Genomic DNA, 20,544 nt, shown 5'->3' with positions numbered 1-20,544 from the left:
TCAAGGAACCAGAGAAACAAGGGTAAGCCTACCACCTCAAGGGTCTCCCTTACTATGCAGAGATTCTCATTACTTTTGAACAGTTCCTCTGGTATTTTGTCTTGATGCACATGCACATGTGTGTGTGTGTGTGTGTGTGTGTGTGTGTGTGTGTGCATACACGTACACTTGTGGTGTTTGTGTGTGTATGTCTGTGTATGTGTGTGTGCATGCGTGTGTGTCCATGCATGCGCGAGTACAGGTACACGTATACCATGGTTCTCTTCTTCCACCATGCAGGTTCTGAGAATTGAACTCTGATCATTGGGCTTGGCATCAAGAGCCATCTCACGGGTACTCAGCACGGTATCTTTAAAAGTCACTAACAGTATAGCGTGTTAGTGGGCATCTCCTTTTCAATGACAATATCATGAAAATACTGGAATCCTGGAGTAATGGGGTGGTAACAACTCTGGGATGAAGGGAGGACTCAGGAAAGAAGTAGAAGGCTGCTGTTCACCTCTCAGTATGAGGTAGAGTGGGTTACACATCTGTGTCCAAATATAGGAAGCCATGCTCCTTCCCTGGACAGTCATCAGGGCTGCCACAGGAGAGGAAGCTGAGAGAGGGGTGCCCAAAAAAAACAGGTAGCTGGAGGATAATAATAGCTCCATTGCTGCTGAGAGCTAACATCCACTGTTGTCTTCTAAGTGCAGGACATGGGCTTTGCTGACAGGATTCCAACACTCTCCTCTGGGCCCTAAGGACTATTATCATCCCCATTCGATGACTGTAGTCACTGAGACTCACCAAGACTAGGACACACATCCAAGGCCTCTCAGCCTGGGAGAAGCAGAGATGGAATTTCTAAGTCTGAGATGTGTCTATATCTAAAGCCTGTGCTATGTCAAAGGGACACTCTTGGAGACAGAAGCTAAGGAAGTTTGTAGCACAGAACCCAGGAGCCCAGAAAGGAGACCTGAGAGCTGGGGCTGGGCAGGCAGAGTCCCTGACTGAGACAAGACCTGAGCTGAAAGCTAACTGACCACTAGCAAGCTAGCCAGGCAAAGATCTGGGCCTGTACCTCCCAGACAAAAGGCACTGTGAGCATAGAGGCCAGGACAACCGAAGGAACAGAGAAAATACTGCATAGCTGAGCCACGGGAGAGGAGGGGCTGGCTAGTTCAGCAGAGATCTGGCCAGTGACTATCACCTAAGGCCACAGAAAAGGTTCTCAGGGTTATTTCAAGTGCAAGGAAGCTGTTCTACAAAGGAGTGACCATCCATTTCTGGTTTTAGGAGCTAATGCACAGTGCTGAGTGAAAGTGTGTAGTGGCGGGGACCACAGGAGCCGACGCAGGTAGTTCAGCCACACAGGCAGGTGACAAGTCTGAATGTGTCTGCAGACACAGCGGAACTGGGACAAAGGGTACGGCTCTGGAATGTCTTTAGGAAGAGGGAAGACAAGACCCTACTGCTAACAGTGAAAGTCTGGGTGGAAGAAAGAATCAAGATGACTCTGAATTTTATCCTGTTCAAGATGAGCAACGGGGCCACCATCCCTCAAGCATGCCTACCCTCTCTTACCTTGCATTGACCCTCACACTGCTCACCTGAGAACTCAACCCCACCACAGGCAACAATCATTGTTTGCGTATCTGGAGCACCCCATCACTCCAGGGCTTTTGTACTCCCTGCTCATCTAGGAGGTCTGGGAGGTTCTCTTTCACCCTATTTAGATCTCAGTTCAGATGTCACATCCTCAGAATGTATTCCAGACTCATCCTGAAACAGAAATAGTCCCCGTCACCCTGGAAGCTCTTGCCATATTTAATTTTCTGGACAGAGATATCACTTTTTGCTCTATCTTGGCATTGGTAGTATATGTGTTTTTCTCTAGTACTATGAAAGAGTCCTTTAGGATAGAGCCTTCCCTAGCAAGCTCACACCACACCCCCAGCACCTAGAACAGCGCTCAGTAACCATGCAATGAGACATGTTCACACTGCACCTCCAGTATCTAGAACAGCGCTCAGTAACCATGCAATGAGACATTTCACACTACACCCCCAGCACCTAGAACAGAGCTCAGTAACCATGCATTGAATGAACAAATAAGTCCATGGGGAAATGAACTGGTGAATCCACGCATCATTTAATTCAGAATGACTGACTGAGAAGCCACCTTGTGACACAACCTAGGGAGCCAGAAATGAGGACACAATGTCATGTGCTCGGCTAGAAAAGCAATGGGAAGCCCGGCGTAGCAGCACACACCTTTAATCCCAGATCTCAGGAGGCAGAGGCAGGCTCTGTGTGTTTGAGGGCAGCCTGGTCTACATAGCAAGTTCCAGAGTAGCAAGAAATACATAGTGAGACCCTTTCTAGGAAAAAAAAAAAACAACAAACAAACAAGAAATAAGAAAGTCAGCTGGAAAGGCAGACCAGAGAGGGACCATGGAGCTACATGCCCTGGTTTGTTCCCTGCTGCACTGAAAGTCCAGGGACCTGGGGCCCAGTCAGACAATCACTGACCTCCTACTTGGGTCCAATGACATAATGTCAGAGTTACAAGGGCCTCTGGGAAGAGGGATAAGCAGGTGCTACCAGTCAGTCACCAACACATCCAGACAGCTTGGAGTCCAGCACTGCCCTGCGCAGAGACCAGCAGTCCCTGGGTCCTCCCGTCTGCGGTCCAGTGCAGCAGCGACCTGCTAAGACCCAGCAGGAGTCCTCCAGTGGCCAGCTCCTCATGGGTCCTTTGCCTTGTGAATGTTCTCTTTCATGGATGAGATCACTTCCCCTTAGAAGCTGTCTGAGCAGCAGGTGGCCTCCCCCAGCCACGGCATCAGAGGGTTCTGTCTGGACGCCTTTAGGAATAAATTTTAGGCTGACTCTGAGAACATGAACAATAAGTACCCTCTGGGCAAGAAAAGCTCACAATGCCATCAGATGAAGAGCCCAGCATGAGACCTAGGTAGGCAAAGATGGCGACAGGGAGAAGAGACGGAAAGGAGGGAGCCCAGGGCTGTGGAGAATTCTCTTTGAATGGCTGAGAACGGCCAGGCAGGAAGGCTAGAGGAATCTTGCTGTCACCTCAGGAATCTTGCACACACTGGTCCTTCAGCTGTCCTGGGCTTTCCCTCCTGGCTTTGCCCTGCTCTACAGAGTGGCTGACCCCTGGTGCTGGGCAAGCTGGGTCTCAGAAACACTGGCACGCTAGAGAGCCCAGGAGGGAGCAGGGAGTCGGGCTCTTTGTTCATCCTAGCCTAGGGACCTCAGGCTGCGGTTTCATCCCTGCCTCTCCCCGCCTCCCCCTGCCGTACAGGCCCACCACAGCCTAGCTTCCCTTTAGCCTCCAGCCTAGGGGTCTCTTCCAGTCACTGCTAATCCCTGGGGTACTGCGCCATCTGGTTGGTGTCTCAGCTACTGTATTATTTTGTAAGCAATTCCTGGTGCTGGGAACACCTGAGATAATGCCTGGTTCAACCCCGGAGTTTAGGAGGGGAAGAACTGAGCTGTGTCGTGGCTGCAAGAGGTGGGCGTTGGCTGTGAGTGAGCGAGCCAGACTCTCAGGTAGGCGCTGAATCAGAAGAGAGAGAAAGCTGCTGCCTAGCGGGACTGGAAAGGGTTGAGTGTAGTTTGTTGGCGTCCCTGGTAGCTGTTGAGAATGAGGCAGTGTCCTCGGGCCAGAACACCTATTTCTCCAATCTCCTGCTCCTCAGCCAGGCAGCACTGGGCGTTAGAACCGGACGGAGGGTTGGGTGGGGTGATCTTAAGCCTTTCTGCACCCATGCAGTCCCCACCATCAGGGAAGTCCTCCCTGGGATGTTCTCCATCTTTCCTTCCACAGTCTTGGCGGAGATGGGGCCGTATTTCACAGCTCTGGTCCCCTTCTTCCTGCCTCTCCTCTTAAGAACAATCTCAGGCACTTGAAACTGGAAACTTGGATTTCAAGACGGGGGAAGTAAGGCTTTCAGACATATTAAACTACTTCCTGCAGAGAAATTCTTCCTCCCAAAGGAGAACAGGAAACCGGATACAATCAAAGGCACGCAGCACACTCCAGGGGCCAAATATTTAATAGTAACATTTCCCAGAGGAGTCTGGCTCAGGGGCCCAGGGAGAGAGCCAGGTGTTGGGGGCTTAGGAATCCTGCTTTCTTGATCCCTGTGACATCACCACCACCCAAACATGAGTATCAACTAACCCCTAAAAGAGAGGCGAACTAGAACCCCAAGGCCAATCTCAGGGCAGTTCAGAGGCAGGGGGATCTCCAAACTTCCGGAAAGAAAGGAGCTGGATAAGCTGATTAGGTCATTAGCCTAATGGACCTTGCAAATAGCTCCTGGTCACTTGCTGAGGACAAACAAGTCCACAGCCTGGTGGGGAAGACAATTAAGTCCCATGTGTGAGTCAGAAACTGCCTCTATTCTGAGCTACCGTCCCTTTTCTCCCTCAGATTCCGAGCCCCTCTCTGGGTGCAGAGGATGAAGGAAATGGCACAGTCGTGGTGCAAAAGGAACTGTGGGTCTGATGAGGGAGGCCCAGTCCTCAGTGATCAGAGAAGAGCCATGCGTGCTGCAGTGCTCAAGACAGAAGACCCTGTGCCCCTGTGCGGCGAATTCCCGATTCCTGCATCACACGGATTCCTGCTTCCCAGTCTGCCACTAACCCACACACTTTAAGATGAAGTGAGCATCTCTCTGGATGTGCTGTCATCCCTACAAAGGCTAGGGTGTGCCCAGTGGCTCTGACCCACAGCAGGCTGCAGGAATGAGGTGTGGAGAGAGGGTCTCAAATTTTGGGGAAGGTAGAATCCCAAAGTAAAATTGCCTCTGGCACCCTTTCCTTTCTCTCTGGTCAGAGGTGTAACAGGATATTCCCTTGAAAATGGGAAGTCCAGCTGATGATCCTTAAAACCGCCTGGGTGACCATGAGATGCAGCCACCTTCTCCTCTCTCTGAAGGCCATATCCAGTGCTCACATCCCAATGAGAGGTATTCCTTGAGAAGGAGGTATGCTCAGAGAACTGGATGCAAGACTTAGCACTGCCAGCCGGTGCTGCTCTTAGCTTGGTCTCTTCAGCCCTTGGGGTAAAGTCAGACTGAAGAAAAGACCAACCACGATGGCTTCACCTGCTGTGGGTAGCTGCCTCCTCTAGTGGGATGGGGTATGTGCACAGACGTAATGGCCTGTGTGTAGCTTCCTGGCAGGACTGTCCTTGCTGCCAGGACTGAGCTGGTAAAAGGGGCACAATTCCTTCTCCAAAGCTAAGGAGAGGTCTGTAGTCAAGTGTTTCTTGGGGAGGAAGCAGGTGGGGGGAGACTTTGTACAGCTCTTTCCAGCTCTGTAGACTGGCCACTTAAAGGGGCAGCAAGGGCTTTCCAACCAGGCTAGTGCACAGGACGGGTGGAACTGGATGGGGCTGGCAAGATGCAAGTTGCTCAGACTAGAAAAGTAGGGGTTCGCACACTGCTGCTGTGAAAAACCCCAAAGGCAGGCTATAAACTCCTTGGAATAGTTAACCGGTGGCAAGGTCCCGAGATCCCAGCAGCGGCCCAGGCTCTGCCACAAGTGAACAGGGCTTGGGTGAGACCCTCCCATCTGAGACATTTGTGTACTCATCTGGAGAACAAGGAATGAGTGATATGTGACCAAAATTCTGGTAGATCACAGCTCCCTTCTGGAATGTGTCAGCCTCTCCACCAGGAGGGCCAACCACAACACAAGCAGCAGGGTCAAGGCACTCTGAAATACACTTTCCCCCGGTTAACATGTTCTGAATGCTCCCCAGAGGCTGTCCCTCCCCCAGGGTTTTCCCTGCTTCAAATTGTCCTACAGAAGGAGGACTACACAGAAAGGAGAGAAAAGGTGTCTGCTGGGGGAAGAAATGGAAGCGTGTACGAAATCCAAGCCCAAGATGTCGCTTCTCCCCGTTAACAGCTTGTGGCCTTGAGAAGTACCGGTTCTCTAAACTTCAGAAGGTGAGGAGGTGGGGCCTGTTGAGTTTATCAGCCAGCAGCTCTGGCTACAGTGTTATCAGGCCCTGCATGATGAAGAAGCTCCCCTCTAAATCTGTGGGAAACACAGTCAGCTTCTGCAGAGATACAAAACAGGGTGCAGGGGCAGAGATGAACAAAGAGACACTGTTCAGCTTCAGAAGGATGAGCATGGGGCTTCCGTTTCTGTTCCACGGCCCGTTCTCTCAGCCCTCCTCCCAAAGCTGGGAAATCGATGTGCTCCTGCTCGATCTGAGCAGTAAGGAGAGTGGGAGGGGCTTGGGAGTTTGCTTAGCCCGACATTAGACACCCCACCACCACCCCAGATCCTGGAGCTGAGTCCTCTGGAAAGTTCTCTTCGGCAGTACCCAGAGTGCAGACTGAAGGTGGGGGAGGCCAATGTAGGTGAGCCGGGCCCCTTTTCCCAACTCCCATCAGAGTAACATTTGGCCTGTTTCTACCATGGGACTGTAACCGTTCCTGATGGAGATAGCTTTGAAGACTCTAGACCATCCCAAAGGTCAAGGTTAAGACCAGGGAGGCAACACCAATGAGCCTAGAGTCACGAGAGTTGAGGCCCTCACAGACCTTTCACAGCCAGGGAGTTAGGGACACTCTGCTCAGAGGAGGCAGCTACTCCCTAAAGCTCTCAGAATCCAACTCTGGTTTCTGGAAAAGATCTGACAGATGGAAGGCTGTGGAAGTGAGACAGGGCAATCTCTCCACCTGGGAAAACAACCCAAAGAAAGAACCTCCAGAGTTGAACTCAGTCCCACCCGCTGTGTCAGAAGATGTGACTCCTGGAGCCTGGAAGGAGACTCAGAGTATTCTGTAGCCTCTAGATTTCCCCTCTCTTGCATCCTAGTTTAGAGGCTAGAACCCAGAATGTCAGCAGTAGGAACCCCAGCACCTAGACATTTTCCCCCCACCCCCTCTGTCCCTACAATGTGTTTCCCTGAAGCTTTCTTTGTAGGCACGCAGCCCAGTTAGCCAAGCTTTCAGAAATCAGCCTTTTCTAGTCAGGAGCCACCAGCAAGAGCTGCTGCCCTGAGCTCTTTACCCTGCTGCCTGTGCTCCAGGTGAAGGGAGGTCCAGGTACACAGACACCATAGAAGGTGAAGGCCCCCAGGCAAAGGCCTCCTTCCCAAGTACAAACAGAGGCAAGTGGGCCAGCAGAGCCTTGGGTCTAGTAGAAGTTAACTCCCTGCTCCTTCCCACGAGACAATCAAAAATGCCAAGTGCCCAATGATAGAGACAAAGTCTGTTCAGTGGCCACTCCCTAGACCATGGAACCTGCACCCAGAAATCCCAGAAAATGGAACGGTTTTTAAAAATGCTCAGTTAAAGTAAAAGAGGTGCCACTGTTAACCTAGTTCAAAAGTCCACGGCTCAGGAGGTCCATGGGCCCTCGGGAGAATCCCACTGTTGTGGTTTTGTTGATAATAAGTGTGTTGTCAAACTACCTTCTAAATAGTTGTATCTATATCCCTAAGTTAGTGTAACTGTCAACCTTGACCAGGGAAGCCTTTCTCTGCAGCGGCAATTAATTTAGAGACTCATTATTGGCTGAAGGGCTGAGAAAAAGTGTCTATTGCTGAATGCTTAGTACTAAATGGGACATCAAAACCCTAAGGCTCAGGAGACATGTGGAAGAGGGGGCAGGAAGGAGGTTAAGAGCCAGTGGTGAAGGGTGTGCTGAGAGACGCTGTCTGGGCACGACCCAGCCGCTGCGCTCATGGAGCTACGGTTGCCTGCGCAAGGTCAAGCCAGCGAGGTCGGCCAGCATCCCAGCAGGCAGCACTGATGGACTTGGGGCTACAAAGTCAAAGTGGGAGAAGACATGAAGGTGAGAGGAAGCATGCTGGGCATGTGCTGGAACAAGTGTCCAGGGGAATGGGAGGGGGAAATTGGGGTGGATATGATCAAGACGCATTTATACATGTGTAAAATTGTCAAAGAATAAATATAAGGTGCTTTAAAAAAGGGGGAGGCAGAAAGAGGAGACACATACAATGACTTCAAAAATATGGCATATATTAAGCCAACAAAATCAATAATCACTTTACATGTGACTGAAGGGGAGGGGGCAGTAAGAAAAAGCCAGCCTGAGACTTCTCCTCCTTTCTCAGGATCAACTTCCTTCTTGGCACGCAGAGGCGTGCTGTGCCCAGCTTCCATACCAGACGGTCCCCTCTCTAGATTTCTCCTGATTTCCATTTGAAGGGCCTCCCTCCCTCGCTCCACTAAGTTAGCTGGTTCCATGAAGAGTCTAACCACAGGTCCTCCTTCTGCAAGACCAGACCCTCTCGTCACTGCCAGGCCTGAAGAGAAAAGGTGAACAGTCTTCTGGCCCGCCCTTCAGGGTGTCCTCTCATTTGCATCCAGGGGACAGAGCTGCACAGAGCAGCTGGCCGGGAACCAGAGCAAAAGCCTGGCCAGGCAGCTTCTCTGGGGGGTTGATCAATAAATACACTTTCAGTTGTTGCTTCCACTTCTGCGCAGCCTCATGAATCACAGGAGTCTGCCTGACCCTGGGTGAGGGAATCTTGGGTACGAGGTGTGGGGGGAGGGGCTTATTAGATCAAAGCCTTTCCTTTTCCATCCACCATTCACGAAAATTTCGAAATGCCTTGCTCAGAGCTGGAAAAAGAAAACACTGAGAGCCAGCAGTAAGAGGCCTTGGGGAACTCACGAGGCAAGAGTCTGGCAGGACAGCATTCCAGCCTCTGGACAGACAGATGGGGTGGTGTCAGAGCAGTGGCAGCAGGCACATGTGGGGGGGCTTCCTTTCCCAGGCAGTGCCCGTTCAAAAGCCCCCAGCTCCCAAGTCTCACAGAACATGGGCGACCTCTCCATAGTCTCCCGGCCTCACGGACCAGAATTCTGTAGCTGTCACTCACTGTCTCTAACAGGTCAAAGCATCAGGACTCTGCCATGGGCTTTTAACAGGGACAGAGGGCCTGGGGTGCAGTCACACCCGCTATGTCAGCATCTTAATGGATGACATCACTTCTTAGAATCTTGGTCTCCTGCATCCCGGTGGCTGCAGTTGCCACTGGCACTGAAGTATGCAACAAGCGCTGCTCTTTCCAGGCTGCACCAGGAGGCAGGACCCATCTCTTTTGAGCAGCCCAGACGCCCTGCCCAAGGTCATGTGCCTACTGGCTGGAACTGGAACTGCAGCTCAAATCAGGCACCTCTGAAACCAAAATATAGTTTTTGATGTTGCTGCTGTGTTTTTTTTTGTTTTGCTTTGGTGTGTGTGTGTGTGTGTGTGTGTGTGTGTGTGTGTGTGTGTGTGTTGGTTTTTCAAGACAGGGTTTCTCTGTAGCTTTGGAGCCTGTCCTGGAACTAGCTCTTGTAGACCAGGCTGGCCTCAAACTCACAAAGATCCGCCTGCCTCTGCCTCCCAAGTGCTGGAATTAAAGGTGTGCGCCACCACCACCTGGCTGGTTTTTTATTCGTTTTTACTTTGCTTTAAGATTATTCTAAATATTATTTATTTTTATCAACAAATAATTATTGTGCACGTTTATGGGGTATACAGTAATGCTTCAGTATATGAACTCCTTCTGTGGTGAGCAAATCTCTGCTTTCGAAACTTCCCGTTGTGTTTCACAGGCTGACATTCCCAGGAGGCTGGAGGGCTATGAGGGCAGGACTCTGTTCTTGCATTCCCCATTGTCCAGATAGTCTGAGCTCTCCAAGCTGGGCAGTGGATATGAATCACCTGGGGCTTTTAAAATCACATTATGAATCAGCAAGCCTGGGGTGCAACTGGGTCCTGTGTTTCCAATAAGCTCCGAGAAAGTGCCAAGACCGCTGGTCCCTGACCTGGCTTAGCTTAACAAGGCCCAATGGCACTCGGCCCAATATCTGACACAGAAGTAGCTCTCCCCACTCCAGTCTGGGAAGGAGGTAAGGAAGGAAGGTCAGAAAAAGCAAGGTACTCTTTTGGATCACGCAGGAAATAGGCACCCAGTAGAGCCCTGCAGGATGTGCAGAGCCAGGTGTGGTGCACACCTACACTCGCAGCCTTGGAAAAGATCGGGAGTTCAAGGTCATCCTCTGCTACACAGCACACGGGGGTCAGCCTGTGGGGACTGTTTCTCCCAATGGAAAAACATGGCTGCACATAAGGAAGAAAAGACGGGGAACCAGGGCACAGAAAAGAAGAAGCAAGGACTGCCTCGGTACCACAGTGCATGGATGCCCAAGTCAGCTTGCAGGATGGGCAGAGCTGTTCTGTTACTACCTTTTGTTTCGTTTTCCTTTTTTTTTTTTTTTTCATTAGAGACTAAATTTGGGGTTTCACATGCTAGGCAAGGACCCTATCACTGAGTTATACCCTCAACTTTTTTTGGAGGGAATGGGGGAAGACAACAGAATCTTACTAAATTGCCCAAGCTGGTCTTGAACTTAACTCTATAGCCCAGGCAGGCTTTGAGTTTGCAATCGATCTTTCTCAGCCTCCTGAGTATCTGGGGTTACTGGAGTGTTACCATCTTACAGGCAGAATAACTGAGGCTCAGAAAGATGTGGAAGGTCCAAGGCTAGGACTTAGTTGCTTCTTACGGGAGCTTAGGCAAAGTCCTGCTTCTCCTTAGGGACTGATGGAAAGAGCGTGTCCCTGGGTCCCCACAACATCCAAGCCCAGAACACACCCAGATCCTGCTGGGCTGCCTCTCCAGCTCACCAGCACCCTTCTCCACCCCCAGGGACCTCATGGGATTGCTTCGGCTGCATAGTGCTAGCAACACCTCCTGATTTAGCATCCCTGTACTTGTGACTTGAAGGAGACATGCAAATTAGTCCATTCAGGCTCTAAGGTTGTAGAGAAAGCACCCAGGGTCTAAAGCAGTGGTTCTCAATTTTCCTAATGCTGTGATCCTTTAATACAGTTCCTCATGATGTGGTAAGCCCAAACCATAAAATTATCTTCATTGCTACTTCATAACTGCAATTTTGCTACTGTTATGAATCGTAAAGTAAATATCTGTGTTTTCTGATGGTCCTAGGTGACCCCTGTGAAAGGGTCATTCCACCCCAAAGGGTCGCTACCCACAGGCTGAAATCTGCTGGCCTGAAAGAAACCAGGCAGCTGGGCAGACCCTGCCCGTGCACACACATGTCCAGCAGCAGCCTCCAGCTCGGAATTTCAGCGTTTGCAGCAAGGCTGATTTCTTTTGCTATCTAGCAGATCCTGTACTCCTTTGCCTTCTCCGCCTGAAAGCCCTCAAGGATGGGGTTATGGTTCCCCAGCGTCTGAAAACCCCTGAGGATAGTAGCCTATCACAGATAAGATCAAATCCCAGTTTGCTACTTGCAAGATAGCTAACAATTTTCAAGTTGCCTTATATCCCTTTGTAAAAAAAAAAAAATGACAATATTAGCTTTGAAGGACTGAGTGGAATCAAACAAGCTAGCAAAGAAACCACAGAACTGACCCTGGCATTGAGAAAATAATCAACACATAAGTGCCCCGCCCCGCTAGACTCTAAGTCTTCCTTCCTGTGCCAGATAGACCCAGAGCTCCTCAGTGGCTTGAAGCAGCAATCTGCCTGAAGGAAACAATTACTTAAGGGAGGTATGTGACCGCTGAAGTTTCAGGGCAAGAGCCCCTGGTACTGCCCTCAGAACAGTGGCAGAACACATCCTCATCTGTGTCCAGGGCTTGTTGTGCCTCCTGGCCCTGCCACAACCACTTCCCCAAGACCAGATTGTCAATTCAAGGTGTTGACATGCTTGTAAAGGAACTCCTCCAGCCACACTGTCCATACACACCGCGCGCGCGGACACACACACATACACACACACATAGAGCACACACACACACACACACACACACACGCATGCACGCACAAGGGCACACACGCATGCCCCATCCACCCAGCCTCCTCTCTGTCACCAAACAGCAGGAGGTAGGATGGTGTCAGATCACACAGCTGTTTTCATGTATGTTCCTCCCCACAGTTCCATGAAGTATGTATCATTTCCAGTTGACAGACATGGAAAGTGAGGCTGTGAGAAACGGTCACGTAGCGGCAGACCAGGAGACCAGCTTAGCCAGCTGGTGCAAAGCCTGTGCTTCCTGTCACTCAAATGTACTCTATTACTCCACAGACCCTATACCCCCAGGCACAGGTCCTTGCTGCTGCAGTCCTGAAGAGTCAGGAAGGATTCAGGCTCAGTAAGTCCTATTTGTTGCAAAGGATGTAGGTCCAGAAGAGTGAGGTCCATGTGGGCAAATGGCAGCCTAGGCCCAGAGTTCATGCCTCCTGGATCCAGACCCACAGCTTCCTATGTGTCAGGCGTATTGGGGAAACCACCCATTCCTGGTCTCTCTCCAGCTAACAGGGGTGTTCCTGTTCTTAACTGTCCCTGGTGCGTCCCTTGAACACTCTTCTCTTCAAGTCACGACTGTGGATTAGGGTCATACCCCAGTCACATGGTAATAGAGTCTGCTCCCTGCGTGTGTGGACTCACACTTACACCTTGTACAGAGGCCGAGAGCTGTGAGGTCCTTCAGGGGTTAAGGCTCAGTGCCAGCCTTCCACCCAAGTGAGCCTCTATCTCCTACCTACCGTTGGGTCTTAGTCAGGGGAGCTAGTGGGAGTGTCCAGCCTGCCTGCTGGTTGAGATGGAGTCAGAGCCTGGAGCTGTCCACAACTCCAGCAGGGCGCACACCGCAGGGAGCACAGCGCAGGACACAACACCCTAGAGAGAGGTGCTCCTGGCGGCAGCAGTCTACCAAGCACTTCCGGCCACCCCTCCCCTACGTTCCCCAGCCAGGCATTGACCTCATCCAGTCCCTCACTACCAGACCATCAAGCCATGCAGGCCAGGATCAGCCAGAGATCAGCCAGGGGAATCGAAACACCAACCCCCTCCACACCAGAGCCAGCTCACCGCTGAACAATAAAGCCATTCTTCCTTCCAGTCCCTAGGCTCTTTGCCATAGGGGTGGGAATGATGCCCATTCTGTAAACATGGGCACTGACACCCAAAGAAGGGCTGATTTACCCAAGAGCACCCACGAGTAAGTGTTGAAGTCAAGGCTCAGTTCAAGGCTTTTCACTTGTCCATTTATTCTTCCAGGAGCAGCTGTGGGCCTTAGCTTTGCTGAACTGAGGAGCCTCAGCTTCCACATGGAAAAATGGGGACACGCAATGCTATCTGGATAAAACACTCTCTACACAAGCTCTAAACAAAACAACCCATGTGAGGTGTTTGACACAAGATCTGGCCATCCTAGGTCTCGGGAATCTCCCGGGTGCCATGCATTCGGTGAGTCATTGGAAAAAACAAACAAACAAACAAACAAAAAACAGGCAGGCACTAAGCTGTGTGCTGTGCATATAGATGAATGGGCTTGCCACCCCCTCACACACCACCAATGACTCTCAGGCCAGTCCATCTCAGAGCGGCTGTGTGAAGGAGGGGGAGCACGGAGAGCTTGGGAACACAGAAACAGAAGAAAGGGAGCTTCGTGGAGAGGTGCCATCTAAGCAATGCCTGGAGTCCAGGAATGGGTAGGAAGGAACCAGAGAGAAAACAGAGTGGATATAGATGCCAGCCGCCAAAGTTGATGAGTTTAATCCTGGAACCCACATGGTGGAAGGAGAGAACCAAATCCCTCACATTCTCCTCTGATCTTCACAGGCATGCCATGGCATGACCCACTTTACCCCCCCAAAATGTAAAAAAATAATAAAATAAAAAAAATAAAAAGGTGGGGTAGGTGTAAGATGTTCATACATGCAAATGCGTAAGTTGTCGGTGATCGTGAGATCAAACCCCCTTCCCTTCCTTTATTCCCTCAACTCCAGTCTGGATAGGAAATGATTGGCTCTTGTGACTTGTTCTGCAATAAACATGGATATGCAAATATCTCTGTGACACTGGACTGGAGTCCTTTGGGTAAATAACCCAGGAGTGGTATAGCTGGGTTGTATTATAGCTCTATTTTTAGTTTTTAAAGAAACCTCCATGCTGATTTCCATAGTGGCTGATAAACCCACTATGGAAATATAAGTAGCTCATCTACCCAGGAACAGAGCAGAAGCGTTCCCGTTTGTTGTAATTGCCTTCTTCCAGCCAGTGTCATGCAGCCTGAGAGGGGCTGGGCTCTCCATGGATTCCTAACGTGCATTTCTTTGATGGCCAGCCATTTCCAGCAGTTTCTTTCCTGCGGTTCACAACTGTTAAGTCATGGGACCAGTGCAGGAGTTAATAGAAAGACATAGCAAGACATGACACATGCATTTTTTTTTCAGCCATGAAGAAGAACGAAGTTACACCATTCTCAGGAAAACGAGCACAACTGGAAATAATCATGTTTAGCAAATGAAGTCAGCCCCAGAAAAACAAACCACGTGTTTTCTCTCATTAGTACTTCTTGGATTTCATAGACATAAAATCATATATGTACAGATGACATGAAAATAGCCTCAAAATGTATAGGAGAATAAAGAGAGTGAGTGGGGGAGGGGAAGGGAGGAAGGGACGGACGGAAGTGCGGAATGGAGGAAGGTGCTCAAGGCACGTGACGCACTTGCGTGAAAATGCCTTACATAATTCAGTTTAATCAATAATTTCTTAAAAGTTCTATCAATGTAAGAAGGAGACAATACAAAACTTGGGGATGGAGCGAGGGCTCCAGTTTGATTCTCAGCATCCACGCGGTGGCTCACAGCCTCTGTAACTCTGGTTTCGGGGGAACCAATGCCCTTCTCTGGCCTCGGTGGTTGCCAGGCGCACACATGGTACACAGGCATACATGCAGCAAACATAGAGAAAATAGTCTAGCATGCTAATATAGATTAAAATAAAACAAATCTTTAAAAAGTAAAATAAAAATTTGCTGGCTGAGGGGCAAGGACGGTCAGCCAGGGCACAGGTAAGAGAGCCGGGGAGTGGCCGGGCCTGTGCTGGTGTGGTCCAAGCCACTCGGGCCTCCTGGCAGGGTGCCAGCTGGCACCTGCCAGCATCCTCACTAGACCACTAGTCTGTGCCCTTGAGGACTAATGATGTCAGAAGACACTTGATGACTTGATAAGTAAATGATGTCCCCACAATAGGGAGAAGCGGGAAGAAGGGAAGGCCCAAATGGACTCTTGCTGGACCCTGGAGAATAAGGAACTGAGGTGCAGAGTGAACCCAGAAATGCATAAGTGGACTTAAGCCAACGATCTGGATAGTTAGACTATCATTCTCCGGTTTACGTAGCAGGTAAAGGTGATGGAGGGGTTTCATGCCTTCACACCCCTCCATCCTAGACAGTCATCAGCCCTTGGGACCCACGCAGCTGCTCTGGAAGCCATCTGCATGGTGTCACCAGGGAGCTCTCCATCACAGCCCGTCATGTGGGGGTGGCTGCTTGTGTGTCCTCAAGAGGACAGGGCACTGCTGGCAGGTGCCTGCTGAACACGGTGAGTCTCCAAACACAGTGAGTCATTTCTGGCTCAGACACAATTCACAGAGCTGCCAGCCCCCAGGGGGATCCTTGCTAGAGCTTCCCACAGGAGGGCAAAGCCCTGGGGAGGACAGTGCAGGAAGGAACGTTCACATTCTAGAAGCAGAAGATGCCACCACACTTGGTTTCACACACAGGTAGGGATCAAGGTCCCCATCCTCCCATCTGCAGGGGAAGCCTGGGGGCTACCCCGCTTCTCTGCACCCTGGCTCTCCACTCTTAGAAGTATTTTTCTTAGGTAACCTCTGACCTGCGTAGGTGAGCATGGACTGTCTCTGTCTGTCCAGCTTCCTCCTGCCTTGGCTGCTCACTCCCCAATAAACTTTCCTTCCTGGTCTCCTACCAATGAGGCTTCTCTCACTCCCATGTCCCATAGACAAGAATTAAATTACCTACCAAGTGTCAGCCAGGTATGTTCAGGTACTGGTCATCATGAGCAGGGCAGTAGGACCCACACCCTGCCCTCTAGTCCAGGCAGCTCTTCCTGACATCACGGATCCCAGAGTGTGTCGCAGTAGTAAGCTGACGTGTCCAAGGGAAAGCAAGCTCTAGCCTGACATGGAGGTGTACATGTAGAATCCCAGTACATGGGAGGCTGAGGCAGGAGGATTAAGAGTTAAGGAAACCTTAAATGAGACTATATGAGACCCTGTCTCAAAATATTGAAGAAAAAAAAGAAGGGAAGAAAGAAAAAATAACTTCTGGACTATTAACAAGAGTAACAATCCTCATTGTAGACCGCCTACTACACATATTGCAGAGCGCCTACTATGCACATTGCAGAGCACCTACTATGCACATTGCAGAGCGCCTATGCACATTGCAGAGAGCCTACTATGCACATTGCAGAGCGCCTACTACGCACATTGCAGAGCGCCTACTACGCACATTGCAGAGCACCTACTACACACGTTGCAAAGCGCCTACTATGTATGTTGCAGAGTGCCTACTATGCACATTGTAGACCGCCTACTACACGCATTGCAGAGCATCTACTACACACATTGCAGAGTGCCTACTATACACATTGCAGAGCACCTACTATGCACGTTGCAGAGCGCCTACTACACACGTTGCAGAGCGCCTACTACACACATTGCAGAGTGCCTACTATGCACATTGTAGAGTGCCTCCTATGCATGTTGCAGAGCGCCTACTACGCACATTGTAGAGAGTCTACTACACAGATTGCAGAGCGCCTACTACGCACATTGCAGAGCGCCTACTACGCACATCGTAGAGCGCCTACTATGCACTTTGCAGAGCGCCTACTATGCATGTTGTGGAGCGCCTACACCTACTATGCACTTTGCAGAGTGTCTACTATGCACGTTGCAGAGCGCCTACTACACACATTGCAGAGTGCCTACTACGCACATTGCAGAGCGCCTACTACGCACGTTGTGGAGCGCCTACACCTACTATGCACTTTGCAGAGTGTCTACTATGCACGCTGCAGAGCGCCTACTATGCATGAGCCCCTTCACAGGCATCATCCCTACCCCTCACAGCCCTAGAAAGGAAGCACGTGGAGCCCGTGGTACAGAAGAGGAAATGGAAGGCAGGAATGCTACACCTTAGGCATCTCTGAGAGCCTGAAGCTTGTTTCTCACACACGTCTATCTGCCCACAGAGACTGCCATCTACCCCTCATGACACTAATGCATCTCTGTAAAGCCGGGGGAGGAAGCCGCCTCTGAAAGGGTCATTGAAAACAGGTCTGTAATCTCAGCTGCTGAGAAGTGGGGACGGGAGGCTCAGGCCTTCAAGGTCATTCTCAGTTACACAAGTGAGCTTCAGAGCAGCCTGGGATACTGAGACCTAGACTCGGAAACAAGGCGTGGGGAGGAGAGAGCACTGTCTTAGACTTTCCCTATCCTGTATCCAGGGTCAGGAGAATGCCTGGTGAGCCGTGGCCCCTGCCTGCCTAGGGAAGGGGTGTTCATCAGAGCCTGTGGCTCCATGGGGATAGACAGGGCCTGAGAAGCAGTTCCTACCCTGCTGTAGTTCCTGTCCTCCTCCCTGAGGGTGAAAAGCTGCGGATGGAACCAGCTGTCTCCCAGAGCAGGCAGTACCCACACCAATCCTGCCAGCCACTCTGCAAATCCCACTCCGCTCCAGGAGGCAAAAAAAAAAAGATCATTTCCGTGTGGAAGGGCTGCAACCGCAGGCCACAGTGGCGGGCTGGGACACAGTGAGTCCCTGTGCCGGTACTGGGACTCCATCGTGCTACCTCTCTGCCACGGGCAAAGGGCTTTCTGCTTACAGATTGACCATCTTCTGCTGCAGTAGCTGCCCCTTGGCCACTCAGTGTCCCACAGCAACTCTGAGGGGACTGTGATTGTTAGGGAACAACCGTTGTGCAAACAGTTAACACAGGGTACATGCCAGCAACGCAGGAGAGAAAGAAATCTCTGGAGATGCACTGTCTCAGACAGGATCCTCAGAATGGGAACACATTTGGGGCAGGAAGCAGTACCCCAGAAGACACTATGCCCATGCTGAGTAGAGCCTGTCAAAGGGTAGAACCCGGTACTCTGCAATCTCCTAGATACTTTGGGAAGGTCAAAGCCATATGTTGGTATTGTTCTTCCTCCAGTCTCAGCCTGAGGAAGCCAATGGCCTCCTGAGAAATGAGGTGGGAAGGGCAGATAAAGCAGCTGGAGTTGCCCAGGAAGCTGGTGGGAGATGGAAGAACCCTATCCCCAAAGCAAGAGGGAGAGGAACAAATGGGAAGAACACTCAAGAATTAAAATCGCCCCCTATTTCCTCCTTATCCTTAGCAACGGTCCTGCCACACTCTAGCCTATAGCCACAAACCAAAGGGTGGCATTTGCTCCCTTTGAGAGTCTTCCAGATGATTCTACCCCTACCCTGCCGGTGACCTTCCAGTTCCATCCTATTCCATGGCTTCCTCTCCTCTACCCAAGCCCTGCCATAATCAGTCTCCCAGTTCGTTCCCAGTCACCACCCCGCTCAGCCCTCCACACACACCGGCAGGCTGACCTTACGTGAATTCATAATGGTCCTGATGGGGGTTTTTACATGCTGAACTATTCGCATACATAAAAAACATTTCACTGATGATATATGATTCTTTTCTTATCATGAGATTGGATTTGCTAATATTCTGTTAAGGACTTTTTGCCCTTTAAAAATGTAATTTGAATTATGCCATTCCCTGCTTAAATCACTCAGAGGCTTCATAAAGCACTTAGAATAAAATCCAAGCTCTTGACCATGAACCAACCTCTGACCATGATAAGATCCCCCATCTTATCATAAATCTGGTACTTTTGAGCTGCTGAAGAATGGGCTCTCTGCCTCCTCCTCTCCTGTGCCTGTGGAGATGAACATGGCTGGTGTCACACTCAGAACCACAAAGCTGAGGAAACGTCAAACTCATCCCCACGAGCTTCAGGCAGTCCTTCACGCCGCCCCCAGAGAATAGACTTCTGGAGTCTAGTCCTCGCCCATTTCCTAGAGAATTGCTTCCCATTTGCAACACTCTCTAACACCTCCTCCTGCATCCCTGCTCTTGACTGATTTCCTTGCTTCCCACTGCATGAGAAGATGGAGCAGCAGTCAGCTGCCAGCATCCACACCTAGACTGCATGAGCCGCTCAGGGGCCTCCAGCAGCCTGCCCACAGCTGATCTCTTCAGTACTGCCCTAGTTCCAACCCTCACACGACTCCACCCTTAACAGATCACTCACTACCGCACCATGATAGTCAGCACACAGAGATGCTGGCCTCCCCCATCTCCAGAAACGACACAGCACAAAGCGCCCTGTTGCCACTTCTGACTGTCACTGCCCCAGTGACTTTCTTTGCAACAAAATCTCTCAGATAGAAATCTGTACCAGCGGTAGCCTTCAACTCCACTTCTTTCTTTGTGAAACCTTCTGCAACCAGGCTCTGTATCCATCCCCTCCACTGGCACCGCCCTTGTCCCGCTCGTCCATGCTGAACTAGTCATTCTGTGGTGATGCTCAGCTCCCTTCACATCCTCATTTGGGAGAGCTGACCTGCTTCTCTTCGATATACTTTCTACACCTGGCTTCCAGGACCCCTGCTTTCGGATCTATGCTTTCTTCATCCATTTAGGCTCTTCTTGGCCTCCTTATTGATGCGTCCTCTTTCCCCCAACTTCTCAGTGTCCAGGCATGCCACATCCGATGTGCTTAAAACTGAACTCCTATTGCTTCTAAAACCTGACTCACCTGAAGCTTTGTCCATCTTGGATGCTACCAACTCCATCCTCCCAGTGGCTTAGGATGAAAAGTGGTTGTTTTGACTCCTCCTCACATTAAATCTATAACTAAATTCACAAGACAGGAGTCTTAACTTATGTATAGCGGTGAAGGTAAAATGTGCTGTAGAAACAAGCCAGGATAAATGAGACTGAGGGGGTTAGGTTGGGGCTAGGGAGAAAGGGTTACAAGGTCAACGAGACAGCTTCATTGAGAAGGTGTCTTGGAGCAAAGCTCTCGAGATGAGCAGACACAACACACAAACTTCAGGAGGACACATCATGCAAGGAAACCAGCTAGAATAAAGACCCTAGGGTAGGACTGTACTTGAGTCTGACACCACAGGGAGGCCTGTGTATTGAGCGGTGGTGAAAACCAGAAATGGGGAAGATAAGGAGTCATCAAATCCATACGCAAATCCACTGGCTCTTTCTTACCCTATGCAGAACCTCAGCAGACTGTAGTGCATTGATAAAGTGGCATTCTAACAGGACGGTGGGGGGACTTATGAGTTCACCCAGAAACAGACCTAAAGCTCAGTCATCATCCTGGGCATCAGAAGCCAGACACGGAAGGGTATGCACTGCTCGTTTCTGATTATAGAAACTCAAGAGCAAGCAAAACAAGTCTAAGGGACAAAGTCAGAGGGGTGGTTATTTGGGGAGAATACTGACTAGGAGAGTCACAGGAACCCTTCTAGGATGCTGAGGATGTTCTAAATTTTGATCTGAGTGTTATTTAAGAAAGTACACATAACAAACTTAACCGAGCTACATCCTTGTAACATATGTCCTGACTGTAGGAAAGTCCTACTTCAGTAACTCTAGGAGCGCAC

At 50.4% G+C, this 20,544-nt stretch overlaps 1 protein-coding gene across 10 annotated transcripts in view; it reads right to left on the bottom strand.

Moving 5' to 3' along the window:
- The window catches only part of Adora1 (adenosine A1 receptor), a 57,146-nt gene that overhangs the window by 6,232 nt on the left and 30,370 nt on the right, over nucleotides 1–20,544 (bottom strand). Inside the window, exon 1 of one of the 10 annotated variants that reach the window (XM_038309490.2) lies at nucleotides 18,707–18,793. The exons of the other annotated variants lie outside the window; for them this stretch is intronic. The gene's annotated coding sequence lies outside the window, so the exon portion shown is untranslated. Of the gene's footprint in view, nucleotides 1–18,706; nucleotides 18,794–20,544 lie in introns of those variants that run through there. 10 annotated transcript variants of the gene reach the window in all.

Source organism: Arvicola amphibius, chromosome 12 (genome assembly GCF_903992535.2).
Source record: "Arvicola amphibius chromosome 12, mArvAmp1.2, whole genome shotgun sequence".
Lineage (NCBI taxonomy): Eukaryota > Metazoa > Chordata > Mammalia > Rodentia > Cricetidae > Arvicola > Arvicola amphibius.
The sequence above is the reverse complement of the archived record's forward strand: the minus strand, read 5'-3'. Positions and strand labels throughout refer to the sequence as shown.